At 38.6% G+C, this 16,763-nt stretch overlaps 1 long non-coding RNA gene across 13 annotated transcripts in view; it reads right to left on the bottom strand.

Moving 5' to 3' along the window:
* Nucleotides 1-16,465, bottom strand: part of LOC110199368 (uncharacterized) — a 230,504-nt gene extending 214,039 nt beyond the window's left edge. For 11 of the 13 annotated variants that reach the window (XR_002322011.2, XR_002322000.2, XR_013485370.1 and 8 more), the window contains exons 1-2: nucleotides 16,358-16,465; nucleotides 2,098-2,561 (exon numbers count right to left, since the gene is read on the bottom strand). This is a non-coding gene — a long non-coding RNA (uncharacterized LOC110199368). Of the gene's footprint in view, nucleotides 1-2,097; nucleotides 2,562-9,999; nucleotides 10,175-16,357 lie in introns of all 13 variants that reach the window. The other 2 variants (XR_013485369.1, XR_002322015.2) reach the window with 2 other exon arrangements.
* Between the last annotated feature and the right edge of the window lie 298 nt (nucleotides 16,466-16,763).

Raw genomic sequence — 16,763 nt, 5'->3', positions numbered from 1 at the left:
GCTTTTTCTCAGTCCTCATCATTCTTCACCGCCACTGCATTTGATACTGTTAATCACCCTCTTCTTGACACTATCTTCTCCCTAGGTTTTCAAACACGACTCTCTACTAGTTCCTCTTCTACTTATCAGATCACTCCTCAGTCGCTACTTCACTGAATCTCTATTCAGGTCATACCCAATAACCATGGTTGTCCCAGGGGACTTTATCCTGGGCCCTCTTCTCTTTTCTCTGCACTATTTCATTTGTGATCTCCTCAGCTATGCTGGATTCAATTATCATCTCTATACGATAATTCTCAAATCTACTAGTCTAGCCTGAACCTCTCTGCTGACCTTCACACTTCAAAATCCAATTGCCTGTTAGACATCTGGAAGTAGACGTCCTATAGAGGTGCTGGAACAATATACAAAATGAGACACAAACTTTTGGATAAGGTCAACACAAGAATTTGTTTTGTCAACTATGCTTAACTATTACAAAGGTTGTGCTTTAGTTTATGGTGTGAAGGAAAAGAAATTAAATTTTTAAAAATTTAAAGAAAAAAGAGAATGATGAGAGGCTGTGTCTTGAGTTATTCTGAGTTGAGTGGAGAAAGGCCAAAATGGGTAAAATTTAGAAGGCACCAATTTAGTTTCCCAGGCACAGAACTGATGTGGACAGGATAAAGAAAGTAATCTTCTGAGGTCCTCTGTAAATGTTGTTTATTCACTTTCCTCACAACTATGTTCTGAGGAATTGCGAATGAGACATTTTCTTTCTCTAAATCACTGTGACTCAAAGACCCTGAGTAATTCTTATTAGAGTTAGGAACTGTGAGGTGGAGAATAGTATCTTAACTTCTCTGCAAATTTCATCTGCTAACAATCTATTCCTTCTGGATACTCTCTTCGCCCTTAACTTTTTTGACCCTGTTCCATTCTGGTTCTCCTGCCCTATGCCCTATCTACTCCACCACCTAGCTGCCTGTCCTCTCTTTGTCATCTCTTCAAATGCCATGACATCAATTAGATCTGTGAAGATGAATCCCAGATATATAAATCCAATCCTAATTTCTCTCTTGAGCTTAAGTTTCACATGACCAACTGACTAGTTGGCATCTCTAGCTGGATACTACACAGGCATTTTTTGTGAACATATCTGAAATGGAATTTAGGAGAAAAACTTTAGGCATTCCTGTCACCAGAACAAGTCTTTATACTGGGATTTTGTTGTTGTTGTTGTTGTTTACACATCATTCCAGCCCTTACTTGCTGAGTTTGGACTTTGTATTAGGGCATGAGTAGGGGTCACAGTCACACAAGTGCTGCTTTCTTCTATGCTAACTCTTACTCAGTACACAGCCTAGGCCCCAGGGTCTATTACCACTCCTTTTCCCATCCCATCCTCCACCCCCACTGCATCTGTAACCCAGCACTAGAAAGTAAGCCACAAAATTGCCAGTGGGCATTTGTTCCTGTTCCCTGACCTTCTATGCCAGATCTTTAAGGGACCTCCTCTTACTCTGGTACACAGCTGTAGGCAGGCCTTCGTTTAGTCACTGCATTGGAAGGCCCAACATGGTACTTCCAGGCTAGACCTCCTCCCACTCCCCACCTCTCATCTCTCTCTCTATCTCATTTGAGCTTGAAATATGGCTCACTCTGATTTTTTCCTTTGATTTCACAATCAGAACTGAGTCTGAAATGTTTTCTAAATCTTTGTACAAGAATGGTAGGGAAAAATCTGCTATACTCTTACCCACTACTCTGCCATGAGCCAAAAGCTCACTCCCCCAAAATTATTTTCTGACGATAAAAGAGAGTGTAGAGTAATGGTTAGAAAGCTGGCCCCCACACTGAGAAAATACAGGTTCAAGTCCTGATGTATGCTTCTTGATTGTTTAACCCTGGGCAAGTCATTTCATTTCTTAGTTCTCTAGGCAGTTTTTAAGAATAATTGGAAAGAAGATGAATATCTGCACTGGTCGAGGGAATTCCCTCATCTGGAAGTTCCTATACCAAGAAAATCATAGATTTAGTCCCTATTTCAATGCTCTATCTTTAAAAGATTGAAAAATTCTGTTAAATGGGCTATGGATAGACAAGCTACTATCTTACCTTGGACTTAGCCTGACTCCTTGTCAATATCCTGACACAGTCATGACAGTGATGCTGGAGCTAGAATAACTGCTGCAGCAATGGACCAGTCTAGATCACATGACAGAAAAATCCACCAAACACAATCTTTGCAGTTGTATGACTTCCTTTGACAGTCAGTGCCTTCCCCTCAAAGTGCTCTTGAAGGTTTCAAGATTACTTTCAAATACTTCCAAGTATCAAAAATCCAGACTGTGACTCCAAATTAACCTTTATAAATTCTCAGTTCTGGTATGGGTGTAGTATGCACACTTGACCCATTTGTTCTCCTGAAGTCAGTTCTGGAATTGGCAGTGCAGGGATTTTTTGTTTAAGTTCAAAAGGTAGTAAGAAGACTGAAAAGAAGGGCCAGGACAAATCTGTTATTGGCATCTCTGGGTGCTTCACAACAACTGGGGTGAAGTCTCCTTTTTAAGTTACGATTTCTGCAAAATGAATAAAAATTTCATTAGCTTAGCTTTTTCTTCTTACTACTGTCATCAGAGCCAAAGCCTGGTAGGCAAGACACCTTCATTGCTGTGGGGAAATCCCATGTGATTCTGAATCCCTGTTGGCAATCATAAAAGTAGCATTCCCATCTCCCACTGCCCAACCTTTATTCCCATTCTCCTCCACTCCTACCCCCCCCTCCACCTTCCACCACAATATGCCACTCTACAGCTACTCACTTCTTCCACTGTGCTCTGTGGAACATATATTCCATAGACAACAAATTTTCTTTCATCTTAAATCTTTTCCTTTCCTACTCCTTCCTGCTCCCATTTGCTATTTCCAATAGGTGAGACCTAAGAGAACCCAGCCCATCCCACTTCTCTTCAACTAAATAGCAAGGCACAAGAAGTCTTCCAAAATTGATGGAAAAGAAGTATATTAACCATCCTTCAATCCTTTCCTGGTACATGTTCTGCTATATTTCCTTTTAGGAGATTATTTACTAGTGCAACTGAAGTGACTGATGATACTTATAAATAAAAATTAAAGGTAACTAGTATGAGAAAATCATGCGGGAAGTGAAACATTGCTGAGGCCCTTCCAGAAATAGCTGTCCCAGTACACCTCTCAGGAAAAGAGAGCCTCAGAATTCAAGTTCCAAAAAAGATAGGAAGGCAGTTGCTGAGTAGGAGGCAGGGAAGTATTGAGAACAGAGTCTGGCCCTTAAAAAATACAGGAGGCAGAAAGAAAAATTGATCAGAAGTTTCCAGAAGAACATAAAAAATTAAAAAACCTGAATATTATCATTATTACATTGTTATTATATTTTATATAACTTCTGTATTATAGTATAAAAATACATTAAAATTGCCCACAACTTCTGAATGCAGAAAACCAAATCAAAGAATCCACTGATCGCTTCTAGCAAAAATAGACAAGATTAAAAAAATAAACAAAACTTCATACATTTCAAATTCTAAACACAAAGTGGCTAGAATGAACAATTTCAGTAACAAACAAATTCTACAAGCAGAAAATATAAGTATGCCCATGTGAATATACCCAATACTGAAACTACAGAGAGAACTGAAAAAATAAAATACGAAAAACAAGAAGTTCAAAAATGAATGTCTCTTTGTAATATGGCCCCAAAGAATGCTATAAAGTTAAATTTTAAATTTGATCTCTGAGTCATGAGCCCTATGTGATATATAGCTTTGAGGGAAAAGCTGACAAGAACTGCAGTTAAGTGGTACAATGGATAGAGTGCCAGACCTAGAATCCAGAAAATCTAAGTTCAAATCCAGCCTTAAGCACTGACTAGCTGTGTGACCTTGGACAAAACATTTAACCTCTTTCTGCTTCAATTTCCTCAGGTATAAAATGGGTATAATAGCACCTTACCCCAAGGGGGAAGAAAGAAAAAGCCGAGAAAAACAAATTCCAATACTGACTATTTCTGAAAATATATTTCTAATTCTATATCTTTAGTCTATCATTTTTTGTTCCTCTGGAATCCTATGATCATGGCATTGATCAGAGTTCTTAAGTATTTCAAAGCTGTTTTTCTTTAAAATGGTATTCTTTTATAAATACGTTTTCCTGGTTTGAGCAGGTAGCACTCCACTACCACTTGTTGGTACAGGTTTTTACTTCATTTTGACTACATTATTTAACATGTTCAATGAGAGGAGCTACAGCAAAGAATACCCTAAAGCAGACTACCTTATAAGAGAGTTTTAAAAGTTTATGAGGCCCTGGTTTTTATTGAGTTTTCCCTGAAAGTCTCAGTGTTAGTACTTCTTCCATTTTCTCAGTATTCTTTCAGAGTGGTCTCAGCCAGCATACCAATGTGTGTCTTGCTTTGGGGAAGAAAATTTCATTTTAGGGAGAGAATCTATCATATCCTCCTAGGTCATGAAGCCTATATTATAAACACAAGTCTTCTGTCTCCAATCTGGTACTAATCTCCCATGAAAAGAACAATTCTTCAGTTTTCATTTGCATGTAATAGATGTCTCTGACTGGTTGATCTTCAGTGCTGGATAATAAAGAAACATGAGAACAAAAGAGAAGAATGAACAGTAGACTAAATTTTAAAAATCATACTTTTTACTGGTTCTCAGCAATGGTATCTTGGAGCCAGAATGGACTGGACAAACTCAGGCTATGACCAAGACTACTTTTAGCCTGCCCTAATCTAAATAGTGCTTCAGCCTTCAAGTATTTCTCACTGCTATGCCTCCTAAGGACTCTTGTGACCCTTACCCCTCCCCCTAACTCCACAACATTTCCTCTGGGAGAATCCCTGTGGTTGAGTCAAACAACAAATAATGCATTTATCTGAGATAAGACCAGTCAAGATGGCAAAGCAGAAGGAAGCAGTATAGCCTAGCTATACCATTCCCCAATCCTCTTTTCCCGCAAAGAAATAGTTAAACAAACTAGGGCTGTGTGCACTGTCTCTGGGTCGAACCCCAGGTTAGAATGGCCCTTCTGGGGCTCTGCCCAAATATGGAGTCAAGACTCATACCCAGGGACAGGAATGAAGGATTAAATCCCCATCTCTGCAAGCAAATGTGAATGTATTATGACATGTTTATACCAGCAAAGTCCTTATGACTAGAGAATTAGAAAAGGTACACTGTAAGATTTGACAGAGACTTGGCAAACTATCTCTTCAGGGTTTAGAACTGGAAAACTTTCAGGCCTGGAGGAATAAAAATTTTATTAATATTAAAAAAAGAAAGAAAAGAAAGAGTTGAACACTAGAATCAGTCTTGATTAGAAAACCTTAGGTAAAATAACAGTGAGCCATTTTCACAACCCTGGTCAGCATAGAAAGAAAGAGGTCTTTGGACACTAAGTGCAAGTTCTATCAAGGACAGCATAGGGATGCACATCCTTCCATTGTAGAGGACTGAAATGGGGCCTGAGGTTATTAATTATGGCAAATAAGGGTCTTGGGATACAGGAAAGAGGGACCTGCCACTATACATGGAGTAGGAACAGGTATTAATTGGGAACTCTCTCATTTATATTCCACAGCTGCATCACGGATCCAGTGTAGAATGAGAAGGGGACCTGCACCTATGGGTGGTGGTCCAGGACAGGGAATGATAGTGCCTAAGATTGTGTTCTGGGCAAGGAACAGGAAGAGAAGCAGACAGAAGCTGTGGCTCTGCAGTTCTGTCTCTAGATAGATCGACTAGGCTGGGGGCAGATACAATCCAGGAGCTCCAACCAGGAGAACAACGTACAATGATGTTGTTCAGACTCCAAACCGGATATGGAACCTGTTAAGCTCAGACCAGGAAGACAGATAGCAGACTTTGACCAGGACAAAAGAGTTTTTATATCCCTAGCCTGAGCTGTCCCTGAGATCACTGAAGAACACAGCATTCGATACTCAAAGCAAGACCCAAGAGAATAAAAAGCAAGACCAACAAAGGCCCAAACCTTCCCTGCAGAAGTTCAGAGTCTGGGCCTATCACCAAAACCCATTTTAGGAAGTAATGTTGAAATAATGTATAAATAAAACAAAAACAACAACAAAAGAGTCAGACAATGAAGAGCTCTTAAGGTTACAGAAGAACTAAAGACAAAAGAAGAAAATTATTCCAAAACATCTACTGAACTACAAGAAGATGTGTACAGTAATACAATAGTAGGAAAAGATTTCAACATTCCTTTCAATTTTAGGTAAGACTAAACAGAAAGAAAAACAAAAGGGAAAATTTAGAATTGATCAAATTTCTGGAAGAACAAGAGCTAAAAGCTTTATGGTGTCTTCTAAATAATACTGATAAAGAATATACATATTTCTCAGGACTACATGGAACTTTGAAAAAACTCATTATGCATTAAGGCACAAAGATACTATAAAAAATGTAAAAAGGCAGGAAAAGTAAACACATACTTTAATGGATTCATAACACAATAAAAATAGTAATAAGTGCAGGGAGCACAAACAAAATTTACAGAATCAAACAGATTTCACAATGATATTCTAAATAATGAATGGGTCAAAAAGAACAAATTACAGAATAACTATGTAAAAGAAAATTATAACAATGAAACAACATCTCAAAATTTCTGGGACCCAGCTAAAGTAGTCCTTGTGGAAAAAATCATTTCCTTACAAACATACTTAAACAAAACAGAAAAAAGAGAAGACTAATGAATTGAATATTAGTAAATAAATAAACTTAAAACAAGCACAAAAGAGGAAATATGAAAAATGAGAGGGGGCAGAGCCAAGATGGCAGAGTGAAAGCAGTGACTTGCTTGAGCTCTCTCCCAAACCCCTCCAAATACTCATAAAAAATGGCTCTAAACAAATTCTGAAGCAGCAGAACCCACAAAAAGACAGAGTGAAACAAATTTCCAGCCCAAGACAACCTGGATGATTGATCAGAAAGGTGTATCGCGCCAGGCTGGCAGCGCAGCGCAGCATAGGAGCGCAGGCCGCAGCAAACCTGGAGCAGGCCACAGAGGCCTGAATCACGGGCAGCTGTGGAGGTTTCCAGACTCCTCAATCCACAAATGCCAAAGACAACTTAGAAGGTCAGTGGGAAAAGTCTGCTTCTGTCAGTGCTCAGAGAGGAAGGCGGGGTTTCAGCTCCATTCCCCAAGAGCGTGGCCCGGGGGTGGGGGGGGCAGCTGCTTCCCAAGCTTCTGGCCCACAGACTGAGGAGGAATCCAGTGGCTGATCAGAGAAGGATTGCAGGGATCTCTTTGCCAGTGCTGAGGCAGGAATCTCTTGCTTTGCCCATGTGTGGATCTAGGTCACAGTTACAGGCTGCAGTGCTGGGGTGAGGAGGAACGCCGGCGGGGTAGAGCTTGTAGTGGCGTTACAGGATAGAAAGGAATATTTGTGGTCACAGGCCAGGAAAGGAGTAAACCCTCCCGTTATCACACCACCTTGGAAGAACTGAAAATTTACAGGTCCCTACAAGTATCTCTGAAAACAGCTATACAAACCCCTGAAGCTTGGGACAGTACACTCTCCACATTGGAAGCAGACTCTTACCTTAACAAAGAGTTTAAAACTCAAGTAATTGGCCAGGATCATGAGCAAGCAGCGCAAAAAGAGTCAGACTATATTATCTTACTTTGGTGACAAAGAAGATCAAAATATACAACCAGAAGAAGACAACAAAATCAAAGCTCCTACATCCAAAGCCTCCAAGAAAAATATGAATTAGTCCCAGGCCTTGGAAGAGTTCAAAAGGGATTTTGAGAAGCAAGTAAGGGAAGTAGAGGAAAAACTGGGAAGAGAAATGAGAGTGATGCAAGAAAATCATGAAAAACAAGTCAACAGCTTGCTAAAGGAGACCCAAAAAAATACTGAAGAAAATAACACCTTAAAAAATAGCCTAACCCAAATGGCAAAAGAGGTCCAAAAAGCCAATGAGGAGAAAAATGCCCTAAAAAGAAAAATTGGCCAAATGGAAAAGGAAGTCCAAAAGATTACTGAAGAAAATACTTCCTTAAAAATTAGATAGAGCAATTGGAAGCTAGTGACTTTATGAGAAATCAAGACACTGTAAAACAAATCCAAAAGAATGAAAAATTAGAAAACAATGTGAAATATCTCATTGGAAAAACAACTGACCTGGAAAATAGATCCAGAGAGAATTTAAAAATTATTGGACTATCTGAAAGCCATGATCAAAAAAAGAGCCTAGACATCATCTTTCAAGAAATTATCAAGGAAAACTGCCCTGATATATTAGAACCAGAGGGCAAAATAGAAATTGAAAGAATCCACAGATCTCCTCCTGAAAGAGATCCCCAAAGGAAAACTCCTAGGAATATTGTAGCCAAATTCCAGAGTTCCCAGGTCAAGGAGAAAATATTACAAGCTGCCAGAAGGAAACAATTCAAGTACTGTGGAAACACAATCAGGATAACACAAGATTTAGCAGCTTCTACATTAAAGGACCGCAGGCCATGGAATATAATATTCCAGAGGGCAAAGGAGATAGGATTACAACCAAGAATCACCTACCCAGCAAAACTGAGTATAATCCTTCAGGGGAAAAAATGGTCATTCAGTGAAATAGAGGACTTTCAAGCATTCCTGATGAAAAGACCAGAGCAATAGAAAAATTTGACTTTCAAATACAGGACTCAGTGGAACATGAAGAGGTAAACAGGAAAGAGAAATCATAAGAGACTTATTAAGATTGAACTGTTTACAATCCTGCATGGAAAGATGATATTTGTAACTCATGAGAACTTTGTCAGTATTAGGGTAGTTGAAGGACAAAAATTATACGTATGTATATACAGATAGATAGAGGCACAGTGACTGAGATTAGGATCTGAGATGAGGGGTCATATCTGGAGAATGAAATTAAGGGATGAGAGAGGACGATACTTGCAGAAGAAAGGGAGAGGTAGAATGGGTAGAGGTATAAATTATCTCACAAAAAAAACAGAAAAGAAAAGTCTCTCACAGTGGAGGGGAAACAGGGGAAGGTGAGAGGGAATGAGGGAATCTTATTCTCATAGGATTTGGCTTAAGGAGAGAATAACATACACATTCAATTGGGTATGGAAATCTGTCTTACCCTACAGGAAAATAGGGGGAGAAGGGGACAAGAGAGCAGGGGGATGATAGAGAGGAGGGCAGATTGGGAAAGAGGGTAATCAGAAGCAAATACTTCTGAGGAGGGACAGGGTCAAAAGAAAGAATAGAATGGGAGGGCAGGATAGGATTAAGGGAAATAGAGTTAGTTTTTCACAACATGTCTACTAAGGAAGTGTTTTGCATAACTGCACATGTACAACCTATATTGAGTTGCTTGCCTTTTCAATGAGGATGGGTGGGGAGGGAGGAAGGGAGAAAATTTGGAACTCAAAGTTTTAAAAACACATGTTTTAAAAAAAATGTTTTCACATGCAACTGGGAAATAAGAAATACAGGAAATGGGGTACAGAAGTCTATCCTGCTCTACAGGAAAATAGAAGGGGAAGGGGATAAGAGAAGGGAGGGGTTAGAGACAGAAGAGAAGGCAGACTAGGGGAAGGGGTATTCAGAATGCATGCCATCTTGGGGTGGGGGGAGGGTGAGAAATTTGGAACTCAAAAACTTGTGGAAGTGAATGTTGAAAACTAAAAATAAATAAATTTATATTTTTAAAAAACATATCACAAAAAAGCTGCACTAACAAAGCATATTCACTTTTGCATTAAAGTCAAAGAAAGTGCTATTATCCCAAGACAAAGATTAGTACCTCCCCTCTGGGACACCACCAATTTATCTTGTTTGTACACAGTGGTTTGCACATTGTCTTCCCCACTTTGACCTGAGTTCAGATCTGACCTCAGACACTTACTAGCTATCTGACCCTGGGCAAGTCACTTAACGTCTATTTGCCTCAATTTCCTCAACTGTGAAATGAGGATAAGAACATCACCTACCTCAAAGAGTTGTTGTAGGGATCAAATGAAATATTTGTAAAGTGCTTCACACAGTCCTTGGCACATAGTAGGCACTACATAAATGCTTATAAGACCATAAGCATGAAGTATTTTTTGGCGCTGTTTGTATTCCCAGTGCTTGGCACAGAGTAGGTGCTTAATAAATGCTTGCTAACTGATAAAAAAAAAATGAGAGAATAAATAGATACACTGGAAACTATAGAAATGATAAATAAAACTGAACTGGTTCTTTGAAAAGAGTAACAAAACTTACAAACCTTTAGCCAATCTAATTTTTTAAGAAGGCAGAAAATAAAATCAACAAAATAGCAAATAAACAACGTGAAGTCACAACAAAAGCAAAATAAAAAGGGTTATCAGAACCTATAAGCACAGCTGTATGCTACCAAACTGAGAACACAAAATAGAGGGATACCTTCAAAAATACATAATACCCAAATTAAGACAGAAGACCAAATAGCCCTTTGCTATTTGCTCACCCACAATCAGAAGGAAGAGGGCAGGATGCCTATATCTGACAGAGGTTAGGAGAAGGGAAGAGACGATACAGGAAAAAGGGTTGGAGGAGTTTCAGACCTACCAGCCATGCACCTCCTAACTAGCACCTGATCTGTTGAAATAAGAAGTTATTTTGTACTTTATTTCTCCTTTTCAGAGCCAAACATTTAGAAAAGTAAATTACATTTCTTGCCTCTACTTCCTGTCAACTCACTTTGGAATGTCTTGAAATCTGGCTTTTTACTTCACTACTCACTGAACTGCCTGGAGTTTCCCAATCTTTAAAAAAAAAAAAAGCAATGCTTAAGAGCAGACTTAAAATATACCTCTTCTCCAAAGAAATGCCTCAGAAATGCATCTGCTGTGGTTGGGTTCTGATGGCTAATAAACTCCTGCTCCCACTCCCCTCACTCTGCCTTTGACACTCTAGGCCTCTGTCTGACTTTAACCACTATCAGCAATAACAGGAAGGGATGAGTACCTGTGTTATATCTGCAGCATAAGGAAGTGCACAGGAGTGTGGGAAAGAGAGGATTAGGTGAGCCACACACAAAGTAAGGGGGCTATCAAATGGAGAAATACTAGACTTCCCTCATCCTAAATGGACAACCAGGAATGGATAAGTTATTAACAATAGTTATTAACTAATTGTTATTAACTAATTGTTATTAACTAGATATAACTATAATAATAGTTATTAAATAGTCATACAATAGTTATTAACAATAATTAGCTCAAATGAGAGCCTTTATTATCTCCCCTCCATTTTGAGGCCAAGCTCTGAGCTAAAGCAACGCATACTCCTGTCCTTTTTCCTGTTCTCCCACTCCTGTATCCCTTGAAATCTAGCACTGGGCCCAATAACTCTAATATAACTGCTTTCTCCAAGATTAAGAATATCTTAATTGCAAAGTCTGACAGACTCTTTTCAATACTGGTACTTCTTGACCTCTTTGAATCTTTTAATAATTGACTACATTCTCCTCAAAAATATCTGTCCTTCCTCACCTTTTTCAGCACTGCATTCTTCCTTTTTTCCTTGGCTGGATCACCTTCTAAGTCTTGACCATTAATCACAGATTTTCCCCAAAACTATAAATTCTTCTTATTCATCTCTTCAGCTCCCATGAGATCAGTTATTTCTTTAAAGTTTACTCCTAGATCTATAAATATAGCCCTAATCCTTTTCCTGAACTCTACTCTCACATCACCTAGCAGACTTCTCCAAATGGATAGTGTGAAGGCATTAGAAACTAAGTGCAAAATGGAACTTATCTTTCTCCCTAACCTATTCATTCCTCCAACAAACTGCCATATTCTAGAATTGTTGTTGTTTTTCAGTAGTTTCAGTTGCATCTAACTCTTTATGATCCCATTTGGGGGTTGTCTTAGGTAAGATACTGGAATAGTTTATCATTTCCTTCTCCAGATCGTTTTACAGATGAGGAAACTAAAACAGAGTTAAGTGACTTGCCCAAGGTCATATAACTAGCATTTGAGGCTAGATTTGAAGTCTGGTCGTCCTGACTCTAGGCCTGGTGCTCTATCCACTGCACCACATAGCTACTCCATTCTGAAGTGCTTCCTGACAAATAACAGTGTTAACATTTGCAAAGACAATGTAAAAACAATGCTGGAGCCTTATCCCAAATCAAGGGAGTGGAACCAAACTGTACCAGTCATCTTTGTATTCTTCATTGCCATACATAGAGCTTTTTTAAAAATGCCATTTTCCCAAGTAATGTCTTTGATGAAGAAAAAAATTATTAATTTTATTAAATCTCGACCCTTGATTTCATATATTTTTAATATTTTGTGTTACAAAATGGAAGGTTCCCATAAAATACTTCCACTACATAATGAAATACAATGGTCATTTCTAAGAAAAGCACTTGCATGACAGATTGAATTGTGAGCTAACTTGGCTTTTTTCAGAGAACATAATTTTTACTTGAAAGAACAACTACAGTTATTCAGACTTGGGTATTTGGCAGATATTTTTTGGAAAATGAATGAAGTGAGCCTATCATTTCATTTTTTTAAAAAATAATTTATTTATTTTTAGTTTTCAACATATACTTCCATAAGATTTTGAATTTTAAATTTTCTCCCCTCCCCAAGAGGACATGTAATCTGATATAGGCTCTCCTTATATATTCATATTAAGCATATTTTCATATTAGTAATGATTAGTCACAGTAGTATAGAAGAATTAGAAGCAATGGGAGGAATCATGAGAAAGAAGAAATAAAAGAAAAGAAAAGGAGAGCAAACAGTATGCTTCCATTTGCATTCTCAGACTCCATAGTTCTTTCTCTGGATGTGGATAGCATTTTTGAGAAGAGCTAAGTCTTAGCTGTTACTGTGTACAATGTTGTCCTGGTTCTGGTGAGCCTGTCATTTCAAGGAAAACAACTATCTGTTGCCAATAATAAAATTTCAAACTTTCAAACAAAAACTAAAATTCTGGAAAATTTGTATCTACTACCATGAGCTTGACAGCTTCTCAATACTTGAAAATCCTTCTGGTGATATTAATAAATGTGATTTTTTGATATTGTTTAATAAAATGTGTCAATGTCTGGAAGATAGGCTTAACTCTGTGAACCATTATTTCCAAATGACCAATGTATGAAGTTACAAAATCACTCATGGGTAAAAGACCCATTCAACGAACAAGATAGAACCTGCCAAGATACACACTTTATGGACAATATGAACACAATTACAAAACACTCTTCACACAAATAAAGACAGCTCTAAATAACTGAATAAATATGAATTACTCACGGGTAGGCTAAGCCAATATATTAAAAATGATGATACTACCTACTTGTTCAGTGCCATACCAATCAAATTAACAAAGAATTACTTTATATGGCTAGATAAAATAGTAACAAAATTCATCTGGAAAAACACAAGGTCAAGAATATCAAGGGAATCAATAAAAAAATGTGAAGGAGGTCTTTAGCAGTACCAGAACCCAAACTATATTACAAAGAAGTAATTGTTAAAACAACAGGTACTGAATAAGAAATAGTGGTCAATCAATGGAATAGATTAGGTATCAAATATACAGAAGAAACTGAGTACTGTAAACTAATGTTTGATAAATCCAAAGATTGCAGCAATTTGGCAAGAACTCACTACTTGACAAATGCTGCTGGGAAAACTGGAAAGTCTGACAGAAATGAGGCATACAACATTTCACACTTCATAACAAGATAAGCTCAAAATGGGCATGTGATTTTAGACGTATAGGGTGATATCATAAGCAAATTAGAGAGCATGGAAAAAAATTGCCTGTCTGACCTATGGGTAGAAGACTTTGTGATCAAGTAAGAGATAAAGAGGATTATGGGAAGTAAAATGGATTATTTCAATTACATAAATTTTAAAAGTTTTGTACAAACAAAACCAATGCAGCCAAAACTAAAAGGAAAGTAGTAAACTGGGGGAACAGATTCACAGAAATTTTCTGTAATAAAAGTTTCATTTCTCAAATATACATGAGCCAAATTTATATAAGAAACATTCCCCAGTTGATAAATGGTCAAAAGATAAAAACAGGCAGTTTTCAGAGGAAGAAATCAAAGCTATCAACAGTCTTTAAAGTGCTCTAAATCACTAATAAGTAGAGAAACGTAAACTAAAATAACTTTGAAGTATTACCTCATGCCTATTCAATTGGCTAAAATTTAAAAAAAAATGACAAATGATGGAGAGGATGAGGTGAAATGGGTATATGTTAATGGAGTTGTAAATTGGTCCAACCATTCTGGGCTATAAATTTGGGCTATAAAGTTGTGCATACCCTTTGACCCAGCAATCTAACTAGTAGGTCTATACCCCAAAGAGATCAAAGAAAAAGACAAAAAACTGGCATGTACAAAAATATTTATAGCAGCTCTTTTTATGGTGGCAAAAAGAATTGGAAATTGAGAGGATGCTTCTCAATAGCAGGATGGATGAACAAGTTCAGTTATATGAATGAGACAGAATACTTGTATGTTATAAGACATAATGAAGGGGATGGTTTCAGAAAAACCTTGGAAGAGCTATCTCTAATGCAAAATAAAATGAACAGAACCTAGAGAACAATGCACAAGGTAACAGCAATATTATAAAGATAATGAACTGTCAAAGACTTAGCAACTCTGATTGATGAAATAATCCATGACAATTTCAGGACTCATGAAGAAAAAATGCTATCCACTTACAGAAAGAGAACTGATGGACTCCTCAGTACAGATTTAAACATATTTCTCCTCTTTATTTTTCTTGTTTGTTTTTTCCCTCCCGCAACATGGCTAACGTGGAAATGTTTTGCATGACTTCTATGTATATGAGTATCATATTTCTTGCCTTCTCAATAGGTGAGGGAGGAGTGGTGGGAGAGTATTTAGAACTGAAAATAAAAGTAATAATTTTTTAAATGCAAGATAAACCAGTGGATTTTAATGTAACAGTTTATTAATGTGATTCCAGATTCTACATTGAAAGTAACCTTTAAGAAACTATTGCTTGTCAAGTTTTGGTATAGGATCAAAGAAGAATATCCACAATCGTCTGAAAATGCTATTCAAATCCATCTTCCTTTTGCAACTACGTATGGTATATGGCAAAATTTTTTTCATATACTTCAGATAAAGCAACATATTACAAAAGACTAAATGCAAAAGACACTCCAATTGTCTTCAATTAAGATATCATAGAGTTGCAAAAATGTAAAATAATGCCACTTTTTCATCAATTTTTCTGTTTTGAAAAAGTCATTTTTCACTAAAATGTTACTTAACATGTAACATGTTTATCATTATTTTTAAGAGTCCAAAATATTTTTTAAAATTTATCAATTTTCATTTATGATACAGTAAATACTGATAAATATAATCAAAATATTCAAAAGCTCCTTGAGGTCCTTGACAATTTTTAGGAAATTGAAGGGGTCCTGAGACCAAAAGTTTGAGAACCACTGGCCTCACCCTTTGTAACAGTCTTCTAATTAGACTCCTGGCTTTCAATCTCTACTCTCTCCAACTGATCTTTCAAAAAGCTGAAAAAACTAAGCTTCCTAAAGCCAAGTATGACTCCATCACTTTTCTGTTCAGGATCCATGGGCAGTTTCCTATTGCCTCCTGGATAAAAGACGAACTCCTTACCTTAAGATTTAAATTGCTTCTTATGTATTTCTTGCCTACCTTTTCCAGGATTATCTCATATTATTCCCTTCCATACACTATATTCCAGCCAAATTATCCCATTTGCTTTCCCCTAATTGGATATTTCATCTCCATCCTCTGCATAGGTTATTCCAACGCCTGAGGCATTCCCTCCTCTTCTTAGATTGTCTAGCTTCTTTCCAGACTCTGTTCAGATGTCTTCTACAAGGAAGCCTTTCCTGATGACTAGCGCTCTGTTCACATGTGGTAGCCTGACAGCAGAATGTAAACTTCTGGAGCACAAAGACCTTTTGCAAAAGTTTGTATTCATGAATCTAGCACAGGCCTGGACACAACAGATACGTAAATGCCAGTGAGACTGGAATGAACGCTACCAGATGATATGCAGAAATAAGATCTTCCCCCTTCCTCAAAAAACCAGATCTCATTATTACACTTAATTACACTTAATAATCACCCCACCGATCCCCAATTCAGGTCAGCCTTGGGTAGGCCTGGCTCCCCTAAGCGCGCCTCCCGTCCCCGCCGCCGGTCACCCTACCCTTCCCACCCCCCACTCCCGGCCCCCCGCCCCATGCCGGGCCCTCTCCGTCCTGCCCCTCCCCCATCTGTCCCCAGGTCGGCCTGGCCCTCTCCCGCCCGCTCCAGCCTCTCACCGGCAGCTTCAGTCCCTCTGCCTCTCGCCTCTCAGACATCCTTCTGACAAGAGAGTGAACCCCGGAAAGGGGCTCGAAGGCCCCAGGACAGACATCAGCACCCCGGCCCTCCCTCCCCACCCCCACCTCCCCCCATTCCCCCCAAGTCAGCCGTGAGAGGCCTCGGAGCCTCCGCCCAGGAAGAGTCTGGCCCTCAGACGAGGGCGAAGGACATCGAGAGTCCAAGAAAGCCCCCAGAGAGGCACGGAAAGAGCGCTCCCGATGCGGCGCCCCCTAGGGGTCTCATGAGGAGCTACAGCTGCGTTGGCGCTTGCACGTGGCTCCAGCACAGAAGAGGAAGTGTGGGTCTGGCTCCGCAAATTCACTCCCCCCCACACACACACACAGAGGTGGGAAATCCTGGCAC

Source organism: Phascolarctos cinereus, unplaced genomic scaffold (genome assembly GCF_003287225.1).
Source record: "Phascolarctos cinereus isolate Bilbo 61053 unplaced genomic scaffold, phaCin_HiC Scaffold_3;HRSCAF=262, whole genome shotgun sequence".
NCBI lineage: Eukaryota > Metazoa > Chordata > Mammalia > Diprotodontia > Phascolarctidae > Phascolarctos > Phascolarctos cinereus.
This window is presented reverse-complemented; position numbering and strand designations above follow the sequence as displayed.